Source organism: Saccopteryx bilineata, chromosome 5 (genome assembly GCF_036850765.1).
Source record: "Saccopteryx bilineata isolate mSacBil1 chromosome 5, mSacBil1_pri_phased_curated, whole genome shotgun sequence".
NCBI lineage: Eukaryota > Metazoa > Chordata > Mammalia > Chiroptera > Emballonuridae > Saccopteryx > Saccopteryx bilineata.
This window is the reverse complement of record NC_089494.1, coordinates 263170793-263184987: the sequence shown is the minus strand read 5'-3', so window position 1 is coordinate 263184987 and position 14195 is coordinate 263170793. Positions and strand designations below refer to the sequence as shown.

At 55.5% G+C, this 14195-nt stretch overlaps 1 protein-coding gene across 4 annotated transcripts in view; it reads left to right on the top strand.

Annotated features, from left to right (window-relative positions):
* AFAP1 (actin filament associated protein 1) overlaps positions 1-14195 on the top strand; it is a 118672-nt gene that overhangs the window by 20695 nt on the left and 83782 nt on the right. Inside the window, exon 1 of one of the 4 annotated variants that reach the window (XM_066279102.1) lies at positions 2403-2517. The exons of the other annotated variants lie outside the window; for them this stretch is intronic. The gene's annotated coding sequence lies outside the window, so the exon portion shown is untranslated. Of the gene's footprint in view, positions 1-2402; positions 2518-14195 lie in introns of those variants that run through there. 4 annotated transcript variants of the gene reach the window in all.

Sequence of the window (14195 nt, the reverse complement as noted above, 5' to 3'; positions counted from 1 at the left end):
TGCATGGGCCGGCGGTTGTGATGGTGGCCTCAGCTACTGGATTTACAGGTAGGAACTGTGAGGAGACACTCCCTGGAGGGGGGTGTTCAGTACCCCATCCCTGAGGGAAACACAGTTAAACCTCGTGCCCACCAGAGTGGCCAGAGTCAGAATAGGGACTCCACCCATGCTGGGGGAGATGCTGGCTCCCTCGTGTGCAGCCGGTGGGAACATGAAGCAGTGCAGCCACTCTGGGAAGCAGTTCGGCAGTTTCCTAGGAACACCTGAACCTGCAGCGGCCACGGGACCCCGCCCTGGCACGCCTGGGCTTCTGTCCCGGAGACGTGAAGTCCTACGTTCACAGAGACACCGGACACAGTGTTCACGGCAGCTTTGTTCCTGAGCGCCAGACAGTGGCAACCAGCCAGGTGTCCCCCACGGAGTGAGCAGGAGAGCACCCTGTGGCCCACCCACACCGTGGGCCCTGCTCTGCCGCGGAACGGGACGACTGTCGGCAGAGCCGCAGCCTGGGGGGGGCTCCCCAGAGGAGGACGCTGGTGCAGCAACGCCTGTCCTCAGTGCAGAGTGTCCGAGTCCACTTGTGGGATGTTCCCCCACTCCCACCCCACTGAGATGTAGGGTTTGTTGACATAAAAAAACATGCAAACCTGCGGAGAATTTTTATCAGAGTTTACTTGAGCCCAAACTGATGACATACATGTGCCAGGGAACGAGAGCTCACGTGCTCTGGAAAGTACAGTTTTGCAGCAGCTTTTGTGCATTTTGGTTTAAGGCGGGCAGGAAGGAGATCACCAGGGTGGGAGAGAGCAAGGGGCCGGTTACAAGGTGGTTAAGGTCCTGTGCTCTCCAGGGTGGTTATTTCACAGGTGAGTGAACCTAGAGGCACCAAAACAGGGGGCAGGGCTGGCTTCAGGCAAAGATAAGCCTTTTTACTAAAGAAGTTGGAGGCCTGGGCGTGGCTGCCCACCCTGCCCTGCCCAGTTGGGGACTGATGTTAGGGTCACCTGTGCAACAGTCTTCTTTTTTTTTTTTTTTTTTTTTTTTTTTTTCATTTTTCTGAAGCTGGAAACAGGGAGAGACAGTCAGACAGACTCCCGCATGCGCCCGACCGGGATCCACCCGGCACGCCCACCAGGGGCGGTGCTCTGCCCATCCTGGGCGTCGCCATATTGCGACCAGAGCCACTCTAGCGCCTGAGGCAGAGGCCACAGAGCCATGCCCAGCGCCCGGGCCATCTCTGCTCCAATGGAGCCTTGGCTGCGGGAGGGGAAGAGAGAGACAGAGAGGAAAGCGCGGCGGAGGGGTGGAGAAGCAAATGGGCGCTTCTCCTGTGTGCCCTGGCCGGGAATCGAACCCGGGTCCTCCGCACGCTAGGCCGACGCTCTACCGCTGAGCCAACCGGCCAGGGCTTGTGCAACAGTCTTGACCAGCTCAGCGGGCCAGGGGTCAGGCTAAGGAGGGGGAGGAGGCAGGGGGAAGTGGGGGTGGCTGCCAGAGGGCAACAGTAGGCGTCCTGTGGCGAGGGCATGTCCTGTGGGTGCTGACGTAGGTGCTGCCTGGCTGGGAGCTTGTACTGTGTGTGGGTTTGCAGGGCGTCCCGTTGGGAGACATTGGGCCGAGGACCTGGGTCTCTTCCTATTCTTCAGAGAGCAGCTACATCTACAGGTGTTTCAAAATAAGTTTAATTACTAAAAAGATGCTTGTTGCTAAACACTCTACCGATCACGTTAGCCACTGGACAGCTGCTCCAGAGTTTTAAATAATGTGCTTTGCTTTGTGAAACAGTGTTAAGTATTTTGTAAAAACATTCCATGTACGTTATAAAGAAATCAAGCAATACAGAAAAGGGCACGGTCTCTGTTTTAAAGTCACCCCGTGCCACCCTTTGGCTGTGACCATCGGTGTTTTAAACGCAGCCTGTCCTCTGCCACACGGTCCGTGCGCTCCTCCGTTCCGGGACTGTCGCGGCTGCTGCCAGCCTCCTCTTGACCAAAGCTCAGAGGATTGAGATGACTGGGTCAAGTCAGATGCCGAGGTAGCGGCCAGGAGAGACCTGGCTGCTGGGCAGTAGGACCCTGATGGCCCCTTGCCTGGGGCCAGCCTCGTCTGCCTGGTGGAGTGGTTCTCTAAAGCGTGGGCTGAGGGCCGGCTGGCCTGTCCCGTCCACTTGGGAACTGGTTGGACAGGCACGTAATGCTGCCCCCACCAATGGAATCGGATTTTTGTTTTTGATAAACTCTCTGAATGGCTCTGAGGGTCTCCAGCCCCGAGGGGCCGTGCTGGGGGGGGTGGGGTGGGGATTGAGCCGAGGACCAGTGCTCACTGACTGACGGAGAATGCAGGTGCACTCAGGCCACGGTGCCGCTGCTCCCTCGTGACTGCTTTCTGCTGGGTTGTTGGGGCTCTGCCCTGGGTTGAACTCCGCTTCCGGGTTGGGTCTGAGCTCTGTGCTGGTTCGCAGGGCTCGGCGGGTCCGGCAGAGTTTCTGGCACACTCAGGCACTCAGACGCTGACGAGGTGAGTGAGTCAGTGAGCTGACACACTGATGATTACCCAGTTTCTGTCCCAGGACCAGAGGCCGACCGGCCGTTTCCACCGAGTTACTTTCTTCCCTTCCCTTTCCGCCTTCCACACACAGCTACTCAGTGTCTGTTCTGTGCTGGACTCCGGAAGTCACGGGCGATTAAGTGTTCCTCACCCTGGGTTGCTCAAGTCCCACACCTCACTTCTGCTGTCCCAACCTGCTTGTGCCTCTGTCGTTAGTTAACGACACCCTTCTCCCTGTCTCTCCGACTAGGAAGCCCCATCTTCCTTCTCCCTCCTTCCCCTCCCTCCCTCCTTCCTCCCCACTCTCCCTCCCTCCTCCCTCCCTCCCTCCCCTCCCTTCCTCCCTCCCCTCCCTCCCTCCTCCCTCCCTCCCTACCCTCCCTCCTCCCTCCTCCCTCCCTCCCTACCCTCCCTCCTCCCTCCCCTCCCTCCTCCCTCCCTACCCTCCCTCCATCCTCCCTCCACACGCGTGCTCCTCACTGTCACAGCCCTGGGGTGGCACTCACCCTGCTGTCCCCTCAGCCCTCCCTCCGCCTCGTCGTAGGACACGTAGGACACACTGTACCGCATTCTAAAGGGTCACCTTTGCAAACCACGAGCGAGCAGTATGAGCGCGTCGCCCTCGCCCAGGAGCGCGTGTTCTGTGAGGGGTCCTGCTTCTCCTCAGGCAGATCAGGCCTCCAGAGAGCTGGACCTGCTTTCCTGCCCTTCTGAGACCAGTGAGAGTCCCGGGGGGGGGCACGTGGACGGTTAGCAGCCGTGCTGGCTCTAGAATCAGAAGGCCTCAGGTCCTGGTTCCGATACTAGCTGGGTGTCCTTGCAGAAGTCCATTTCTGGGGTTCTGGTCTCGTTCTGTAAGAACTGGGCTCAATGAGGTGCACCCAGCACATCACACAGGCTGCCAGGGGGAGCCGTGAGACACGCCCGTTGGACATGCTCTGCAGAGCACCACGCGTGTGGGGAACGGCACGGGAACTACTGCATGAGCCCTTGAAAGGACACATACTCAGCTGTGTCGCACGGACGGAGGGGGGGAGGGAGGCCCGAGGGGGAGGCCCGGGGTGGGGGAGGCCCAGTTCAGTGCAGCTCAGGGTGCTGGAGTTAGAGAGGCCCGAGAGGACGCCCCTCCCCCACCCGGAGCCCAGAAAGCAGGAGGCTCTCTCCCGGCTATATTTGGTGGCCTTGTCCCCACGCTGGAGAGACGGAACTGCGCAGTGAGTGGTGGAGCAGAGAGCTGCCCTCTCTGCTGACTGGTCAGTCTGCACTCCCCCCTTTCCTGCTCCCCCCATGGGAGGAAGGGAGGAGAGTCCTGTCATGGGAATTTGCCAAAGCCTTCCTTCACCCAGCTGCTCACAGAAGTGACCAGCATAACAAGAAAAAGGTCTGCTGGAGACAGACAGACTGGATCAGTCCAGTCCACTGACGGCTCTCGCGGCCTCAAAACAGTCCGGGATATCGCTGCCAAACTTCTAGCTTTCCGGGGGCGCAGGTCCGCCAGGGGCTGGAAAGCGAGCGGAAGGGAGCCCCTGCCTGCCACTGGGTCTGGGCGCCATTCTTTTTTTTTTTCTTTTTTTTTTTTGTATTTTTCTGAAGCTGGAAATGGGAAGAGACAGTCAGACAGACTCCCACATGCGCCCGACCGGGATCCACCCGGCACGCCCACCAGGGGCGACGCTCTGCCCACCAGGGGGCGATGCTCTGCCCCTCTGGGGCATCGCTCTGCCGCGACCAGAGCCACTCTAGCGCCTGGGGCAGAGGCCAAGGAGCCATCCCCAGTGCCCAGGCCATCTTTGCTCCAATGGAGCCTCGGCTGCGGGAGGGGAAGAGAGAGACAGAGAGGAAGGGGGGGGGTGGAGAAGCTTCTCCTATGTGCCCTGACCGGGAATCGAACCCGGGTCCCCTGCACGCCAGGCCGACGCTCTACCGCTGAGCCAACCGGCCAGGGCCTGGGTGCCATTCTTGAGGGCCGCGTGCGAGGACACGCGAGCAGGGCCCCTTAGATCATGTTTCTTAACCGCCGTAGGCTGCAGTCATCCTCACCTGTGACAAGGACCTGCAGCGGGCATACTCGGAGGGTCCCAGGAGGCGGGCTCACAGGACGTGGCAACTCAGGGCTGGTGTGCAGAAGTGGGTTGGGGAGTGAGTGGCTCTGAGCGCAGGGCGCTTCCGATACCTGCGGGATGGGCACTGAGCACAGGGGACTTCAGTACCTGTGGGATGGGCACTGAGCACAGGGGACTTCAGTACCTGCGGGATGGGCACTGAGCACAGGGGACTTCAGTACCTGCGGGATGGGCACTGAGCACAGGGGACTTCCGATACCTGCGGGATGGGCACTGAGCACAGGGGACTTCCGATACCTGCGGGATGGGCACTGAGCACAGGGGGACTTCAGTACCTGCGGGATGGGCACTGAGCACAGGGGACTTCAGTACCTGCGGGATGGGCACTGAGCACAGGGGGACTTCAGTACCTGTGGGATGGGCACTGAGCACAGGGGGACTTCATTCAGTACCTGCGGGATGGGCACTGAGCACAGGGGGACTTCAGTACCTGCGGGATGGGCACTGAGCACAGGGGGACTTCAGTACCTGCGGGATGGGCACTGAGCACAGGGGACTTCAGTACCTGCGGGATGGGCACTGAGCACAGGGAACTTCCATTACCTGCGGGAGGAATGAGGGAGGGGTGGGAGGGGGTCTAGCCCCCTGCACAGGCTCCCTCGGCTACTGTGAAAGCGTGAGTCCACTGTCTCCAGCTTCTTGGCAGGATGATGGCGGAGTTCTCTGCTTTCACTTTTGATTCTTTGTTTACTTCGCTGGTTGATGGCAGAAATTCCTTTTTATCGCTATCAGAACCAGGAGCTGGAAGTCACCCTGTCTCTTTATACTTGACCCTCTCATTGAACTGTTAGCCACAGGAAGACAAGAGAAGGGACTCACGGTGGCCTTGCTGGTGGGCAGTGGGCCAGGACGGGTGTCTCGGGCCCTGGATTCTCAGCAGAGCTGGTTCCTGTGCTGGGCTGCTTTTCTGTGTCTGCCCCTGGTGAAGCAGGCAGTCTAAACCGTGGCTCTGCACTTCTCGGGGGAAGGATGCTCTCTCAGTGTGGCGAGTGGCCTAGACCTGCATTCTTCCTTTGTGCCGCCTTGTCGAGGTCAGAGCTAACCCCTGGGCCACTGACAGCAAGATAAGGGAAGTTTTGTATGTAAACTTGTACCGGAATATTTTCTCACCTGGGAGTTTATTTGGCTTGGACCAGAATAAATCTCTGACATTGGATCCTTTATCCTAAAAGCAGAGAAGAGTAGACCCTTGTGGGGGGACAGGAGCTGACTTGTCTCCCTCATCCTGGATCCCTAGAGTAGTATTAGAATCTCAGGCAGTGAGCGGGGAGCTGAGCCCAAGGGTGAGTGTGTCAGGAACAGTTGCTTGAAGCCCTAGCTGCCGTGGATTCTCCGGGAAGGGAGCCTGGGCGTCTACAGGTTTGAAAAGCTCCCCAGTGATTGTGACGGACGATGAAGGTGAGGCACGTGTGTCCATGGTGAGCCAGGAGTCCCAGGTGACACATAGTGTTTTGCTTTCACCAGCTTAAAATGGCTTTGGGTGATTAAGGAACACGGTGCAGGTAGCCTACGTGGTGTACAGTGAATAGAGCATTGACCTGAGATGCGGAGGGCCCAAGTTTGTAACCCCATGGTCGTGGGCTTGAGCGCAGGCTCACCAGCTTGAGTGTGGGGTCTCCCACTTGATCGTGGGATCATAGACATGACCCCATGGTCACTGGCTTGAGCCCAAAGTCTCTGGCTTGAGCCCAAGGTTGCTGGTTTGAGCAAGGGGTCACTCGCTCTCATGCAAGGCACATATGAAAAAGCAATCAATGAACAACTGAAGTGTCGCAACTGTGAGTCAATCTCATCTCTCTTCCTTCCTGTCGGTCTCTCTTTCTCATAAATAAATATATAAAATGATACAAATAGATGTGGCAATTACACAGATCCTGCTACTATCCACCCTGAATGTATTTACCATAGTCCATTTATTCTGACGGCTCCTGGTTCTACTTCATCCTCATGGAACGGCAACGTCACTGTTAATCAGGTGGGACCAGTAAGTCCAGTTTGACCTGGGGTCTGTGCCCATCACGCCTTGTCTGTGCCGGACAGCTTATGTTCATACTTCTTTCAGCGAGGACTGTGGAGTCAGGCCTGTCTGGGTTTTTCTAACTGGCTGTGTAATTTTGGGTGAGTTTTAGAACTTGGTAAAACTGGCTTCTTCCTTGCATGAAGTGGGATGACTGGTGTCATTACCATCTCTCACGGTGGTTCTGAGGCTTAGTTGCAAATGCATATGGCACCCAGTAAGTGCCCACTGCAGCCCCGTCACTGCGTCCTGGTCATCATTGTCACGTGGATATTCAGAGCGGATACATTCACCAGAGATGCTGCCTCTGTAGCCATTGCACGAGCCCAGGGTTTCTTTAGTTCTAACTGGTGGGGAGAACGTACCACTTGAATATTGGCTTCTGGATGGACAGCCCCTTGAACTTCAAACACATGTAGCCACGGGGTCTCCTAATCAGAACATTGCCCCTGGAGGCTGATTTTAGTCTGTATGAGAACAGTCCTGGGGCTGTTTGCTCTTTGGTTTCTCTTCTTGGAGAGTCTCCGAGAGAAGACCTCCGGCACCGAGGGTGTATCTCCGAGACGAGACCTCCGGCACCGAGGGTGTATCTCCGAGACGAGACCTCCGGCACCGAGGGTGTATCTCCGAGACGAGACCTCCGGCACCGAGGGTGTATCTCCGAGAGGAGACCTCCGGCACCGAGGGCGTATCTCCGAGAGGAGACCTCCGGCACCGAGGGCGTATCTCCGAGACGAGACCTCCGGCACCGAGGGCGTATCTCCGAGAGGAGACCTCCGGCACCGAGGGCGTATCTCCGAGACGAGACCTCCGGCACCGAGGGCGTATCTCCGAGAGGAGACCTCCGGCACCGAGGGCGTATCTCCGAGACGAGACCTCCGGCACCGAGGGCGTATCTCCGAGACGAGACCTCCGGCACCGAGGGCGTATCTCCGAGACGAGACCTCCGGCACCGAGGGCGTATCTCCGAGACGAGACCTCCGGCACCGAGGGCGTATCTCCGAGACGAGACCTCCGGCACCGAGGGTGTATCTCCGAGACGAGACCTCCGGCACCGAGGGTGTATCTCCGAGACGAGACCTCCGGCACCGAGGGTGTATCTCCGAGACGAGACCTCCGGCACCGAGGGTGTATCTCCGAGAGGAGACTTCCGGCACCGAGGGCGTGCCTGCAGCTCCAGCCGCAGCCCTGGGTCACGCGGCCCCCACGCTGTGGGGAGCTCCCCGGCCACTTCTGTTCTCACCGCTGCGAGACCGTCTGCACTCCGCAGTGGTGGTTTACTAAACACACAGCACACGACCGTCCGGCAGGACAGGAGGTAAACTCACAAGTGAAGATTCGAGCTGCATCAGCTAAATGTAGGAAGTCAGTTTGTTAATACAAGTTTAACATGTTTTAGTACCGCCCTGGCTGGATCGCTCTGTTGGTCAGAGCATCGTCCCGAAGCTCAGAGGTTGCCGGTTCGATCCCTGGTCAGGGCACACACAGGAACAGATTGATGTTCCTGTCTCTCTCTCTCTCTCCCTCATCAATAAAATAAACATTAAAAAAAGTTTTAGTACTAACTTATTCAGTAATCCTTTGAGTGTCTTACAGGCTGGGCACTGGGGACAGGAAGATGGTGTTATGTGACCCCGTCCTTCTTGAGCATGCAGCCCAGTGGGATGGACAGATACGGGGACGTGGGGCTGGGATAGAACTTTGATAAGTATCCAGATAAAGGTGACACTACGTGCACTTGGAGCAAGAGCCGGTTTGTATTTGATGAACCCTGGCGACAAGTCAGGGCGTCATGGAAACTGCTCTCTCCCAAGTCACGCCCGTCTGTTTTCCAGAACACATCCGCTGGTACATAGGCACTAAACAAACTCTCGAATGGCTTTTTTATTCTGGACTGAACGACTTTGGCCTGGGCTTCGGTTTTCTCTCTGTCATTAGGATAAAAAAAATGTCGGCCCAGAGGTTAGGTGAGTAGCTCTTGGTTTGGCCCTGTCACCGTTCTGGCCTGTTTCCTTCCATGTCCCGGCGCTGGGACCCTCAGCTGTGAAGGGGGGAGGGGACCCGGGCTGAGTGATGACGCTGAAGGCCTCTGTGCGTTCTGACTGTCAGACTCACCATTTCAACCCCTCTTCCTTGGGAATGGAGAAAGAACTCCACTCCTAGTGGGCCTTGTTTGCCGACATCTCCTGGGACCCTGCAGCCCGATTCCGGGGACAGGTCTCCTTCAGGGACCCAGGGAGAAGCACTGGTCTGTTTGGTGCTGACCTGGGCGGGGGGTGGATGCCCTGACCAGTCTTTCCTTGAAGAGTTTTTCAGGAGCCAGGGAGGTGCACACACGAGGTGTGCTTGGTACTTGTGCAGTTTGGGGCATTTCAATCTTGTTTGCATTTTTGAAACATAGGCAATTATGTTTGAAATATCTTTACCATGCAAGTACTGGACATTTGGTCCTATTTTTATACTTCCAGGGTGTAGGACTTAAAGCTTTAATCACTTCTGAATATCACGAGACACAATTTCCTCGATTTGCTCAGACACAGAGAGGACTGTTTGGTTCTTGGAGAGATTTGCAAGTCTCTCCCCACATTTAAGTCCGAGTCCCAATTACATCTTCTCAGGGCTCCGTGAGTTCATGGGCTCCTTTTACGAAAATTATCTCCACAGTTAAAGTATTTTCTGTGGCCAGGCGTGGTTCTGGGAATGTCACAAAGACATTAACTCACTTAATTCTCATTATCACCCCATGAAGATGGTAACCCTGCTGTCACGGCCCTCATCTGACTGATAAAGACACTGAGGCAGAGGGAAGTACAGACATGTGGCCCAGGTCGCAGAACGCGGGAGTGGAGGCTGGAAGGCCAGCCCAGAGTCTTCCCAGAGTCATCCTCTCAGCCGCTGCGACGGGCTGCCTGCTGTCCCCACCACGTTTGCTGTCTTTCTGTCGTGATCGGTGACCCTCTGAGCTCTGTGGCACCCTCTCTGTCGTATTCACCACCATCCCCAGCGCCTGACTTGATCTCTAGCACATGGGAGGCGTTTATTGAAGGGCCGGGTGAGGAGTCTCGGATTTAATATCCTCTCAGCAAAGGCAGTGCTCACGTATCTGTTCCGTCCGACCCCGACAGCTGTGAGGCGTGTGGTGCTTCCTCCCCTCCATAGCTCAGGACGTTGCACCAATTGAACAAGACGTGGCAGGCTCGTGGACTGAGCTCTGGCTGCCTGTCCCAAGCTGGACAGTGTTTTGTCTTTTTTTCTTTTTTTTTCAACTTTCAGATTGTTCTAAAATTCTCTCCTTTGGTGCCAGTCATCGGAAGGAAGTGGAGAGAAAAAGGTTTTATGATGCTCAGATGCAGCGGGATTAAAAATTGTGTGGGTACCCAGAGTTCCTGAGCTCTCGACGGAGGGTCCGTCCTCACAACAGAGACGGTCTGTCCGCTGTGCCGCCACGTCGGGCCGGGAGGTGTGCTCTGACGCTGTTTGTGTGACAGGTGACTCTGGTTGGCTCTGCTTATTTGAGGTTTCATGAAAGTGTCTCATGGATTGTGGGGGTGGGGCGGCTAACACCCGCAAGTCCCTCGGTACAGAAGTCACATAGAACATTGTGTGCGTGTGTGTGTGTACTGTGCACGTGTGCACACGTGTGTGTGTGTGTGTGCAGCTGCACGGTTATCTCTAATGTCTGGGAGCAGCTCAGGGGCAAGGGGAGATGGGGCCCGGAGATCACAGTGAACAGAGAATCTCACTTTTTGTATAATTCTGAATTTTTATTGTTATTCTGTGTCTTTCTTTTAAGTTTTAATAACATTTGTAATTAAAGCAAGATTACTAATGAAAATTTGAAAAAAACACCGTGTAACCCATGACCATGGACAAATGACTGAACCTTCTGTGCCTCAGTCTCCTCCTCTGTGCAGTGCGGGTGGGAGGGGAGGGTACTGGTTTTCAAGGGTGTGAGCAGGACTAAGAGAGAGAATTCGGAGCTCGGCACCTTGTCCGTGCGGAAGAAATGCCGCTGTCATTTCAGCATTTCCTTGGAAAAAGAATTACGGTTTCTGGTATAAATAGCGCTGGTCTTGTCATGTTGGAAAGAGCTGGAATTCCATTCCACATGAGTGCGGTGGAGAAAGTGTCATTTGCTGCACGAAGAGCCGTGGGCCGTGGGCGGTGGGCGGGGCTCTCGGCTCCACCCCTGGACTGGCTCCGGGGTGCCCTGTTCCTTGTCTGCGGGTCTGCAGAAGGGACCAGCCCCTCTGTCATGTTGCAGCCGTAGAGCAAATGTGAAGGTCACTCGACTGTGACAGGGAGACATTGAGAAAGCAGCGTTTACCGGAGAACCAAGCCCCGTCCGTCCTGTGCGGACACTGGGTTCCTCTGTCCCGTTAAGCGCTGCGCACGGGCTGAGTCGGGGCGGAGCTCACCCCGAGCCCCATCTGCTTGTGTTGTCACTTGCTGTCATCACAGCAGCAGCAGCTGAGGGGACAGCTTGCCTTGATTTGCATCTTTGGGTGTTTGTGCTATTTATAAACAATTACAAATGGCACGGGGCCTGTTCATGGCACGCGGGCAAACTCATCCAAGCGCGGAGCGATCTGTTAGCGCACTTAGCATGTGCACAGGCACTAAGCGTTCAAGTAAACAAACCAGTTTGCCGGTATCCACAAGTTTCTCTTAAAAAAGGGCATTCAGCCCTTGGCCATATGGTTGATAGACTCTTCCAGAAATGCATGAGTTTGACTGTCAGGCATCTGAAATCTGAATTCATCTTAAACCTCTGTTGTAGGTTTTATCACCCCTCCCCCTCACTTTTCCAACAGGAGGACGGAAGCCGGAGGTGGGGAGGTGGGGGGGGTGGGGGGGGTGGGGGGGTGGGGGGTAGGGAGTCCGTTCACAAAGGTTCTTGATACAGTTCACGTGTCGGGTTCTTCCTTGGTGTCTAGTGTTGGGGACCGAAAGCCATCAGGGTCTTTGCAGTTTAGATTTTGGGGGACAGAGGTGTGGAGAGCTGGCAGTAAGCTGACAGTCTACCCAACCCCCCACCTCACTTGTTCTGTGAAGTTGGTAAAGGCTATTTTTTCCCCACACCTTCATGTTAGCTGTGGTGCTGGATTGTTTATACTTGTCCTACCCACCATGTTCCTCAGAAAGACTTGAGGCAATGTCCATTTTGTTCTTTGTTTTGTGAAGTTAAGATGTTCTATATGGTGAGGGTTTTCTACACTTGGTAGAATTCTTGGGATGCCTTGGAAATGTGACTTTATTTTAATGATCTCTTTAATTTGTTAATGGCCTCACTTTTCCATATAAGTATAAAGCAGGTAGGGGGGTGGAGGCTCACCTTTTACAAGCTATCTTCTGTGTTGCAAAAAGTCCTCCGGAGCCCATCCTTTTTCTCTTTAAGCCTATTTTCTTCATTCCATGCGGTTCCCACTCAGGACCTGGAATTACTGGCTGTGCTGGTTCACCCTGTGCACCTGCCATGATGTCAGCATCGCATGCCCCATAGAAACGCCTTTCTCCCGTCCTCTGCGCTCTCCTCTGTGGCATCACCTTGCCTTATGTGCCTGGCTGTCTGTCTCCACCTGCAGTGAGGCCCCCTGAGGGCTGAGACCGTGGTCTCTGGTGGTCACCGCTCTATCGCCGGTGCCTGGCATCCAGGTTAACACGTATTTATTGAATGAGTGAGTTGAAAACTCATTTTTCTCCCCTCTGCCATGTCATGAAAAGAACTTTGGAAAAAGCTGTATGAACAGGGGATGGAGGATCTTAACAGTGAGGTGACCCAGGTGGCTACCGGGTGGCTTTTCAGCCCAAACGCCTGTTCTAGGCTCAGTGCTGGAGTGGGCACATGGAGACGGCTCCTTCAGGAAATGAGCTCAGTGTCACATCCCCCCCCCCCACCATCCCCCGGGGCATGATGCTGCCATGTGTGTTCACGGGAGGAGCTGCTGGCCCCTGGCGTCCCAGGCCTTTCAGTCCCTTGTGCAGGACAGAAGACAAAGCGTGAGGCACAGGGAAGTGACTTGCCCAGGTCACCTGGATCGAGACGGGACTAGGATGTGCGTGGCTCTCCCCAGAGGCTCTGAGCCACTGTCGCCCTCGGTGCTGCTGAAACCACCTTCCTGGACTCCGCACACGTAACGGCGAGAAGGAAAGGGTGCTCTGGGGTCGCAGGTGCAGAGAAAGGACCCAGCCGCTTTAAATAATGTGGCCAGATCTCATATCAGAGAAAGTGGCAGTTTTTCACAATAACTTGACATTTTCACAGGGCCTTAAATTTTCTCATAAATTTTACAAAACACAGAAGATATCAGAAGGTGTTTGGGGGAACAGCAGCTTTAGAATAAAGGGGAGGAAAATTGAACCGGAGAATTACGGTTTCTCCTGTATTCACCATCTAGCCTGTGAGCACGTGCGACTCCTAAGGCACAGCTCGGATCTGGTTGGGGGCCTTTGTGTAGCCAGTCATCATCCTGAATCTCGGAACAGGTGCAACGCCGACTTGACCTCCAATCACGGCCTTATTCATTTTAAGTGTGAGAGGCCGGGGAAGCAGATGGCGAGGTGGGTGGGTGTCAGCTGGGCCGTCACTGGGGGCTTTCACTTCCATGCCTTGCTGGGATCTGAGCCAGGCCTGTCCCTCAGAGAGCTGATCATTATCTGTCCCTCCCCAGCTGCCGGGCTCCTTGTCATCCTGGGTCCAGAAGGGCTGTCCCTGCTGTCCTCCGTGAGACAGAGTGCTGATTGTTTGATGTCCCGGAAGTTCATTTGCACCCAATATTCTGAAGCAGAACTGTCAGATGGTTGTCTCTTCCATTGCATTTAAAATCCGGGTGGTGGATTAAAAATTTATAGTTAAGCAAGTTAAAGTCTTCTTTAATAGCTAATTGTGTGTATTACTGATGCAAATCAGAGGTGTATCCTGGGACTTTGTTCCTACAAGAATGTGAACCTTGAGACAGGAATGGGATGTTCTCAGTGATTATCTGGGAATGGTTACTGAAGAGATTTCCCTTTACTTTGTCTCAGTTTGGGTTTTACATCAGTATTTAGCAAAGCCGCCGTGGGGCTGGTCCAGACCTTGGTAAGATCCAAGCTCCTTGCAGGGAGGGCACGTCCAGCTCTCTCTTGTCATCACGGGGAGTGTGTGTGTGTGGGGGGGCACCACGCAGTGTGTTTCCATCTAGTGGACAGCAAGCAGTCTGTCCAGCCAGCTGCGGCAGCCTGGTCCTATACAGCACAGACGTCTGGCTCTGCAGGAGACGTGCAGTGATGGTCACAGAGGTGTGGTCATCAGGGCTCTGGGCGCTCGTCATGAGTGGAGAGCCACGGGAGAGTGTGCGACACCCCACGTTTGCTGTCAGAGTCAGGGACTGGGCGGGGAACCTGGGCGGGGCTGGTGGGGGAGTGCAGGGGGTCAGGCGCAGCAGGTGTGCGGGCCCTGCTAAGTGAGTGTCTCCCTGCCCCCCTACCAGGCACCCACAGACTCCTGTTCACTCCCCCACAGCGGG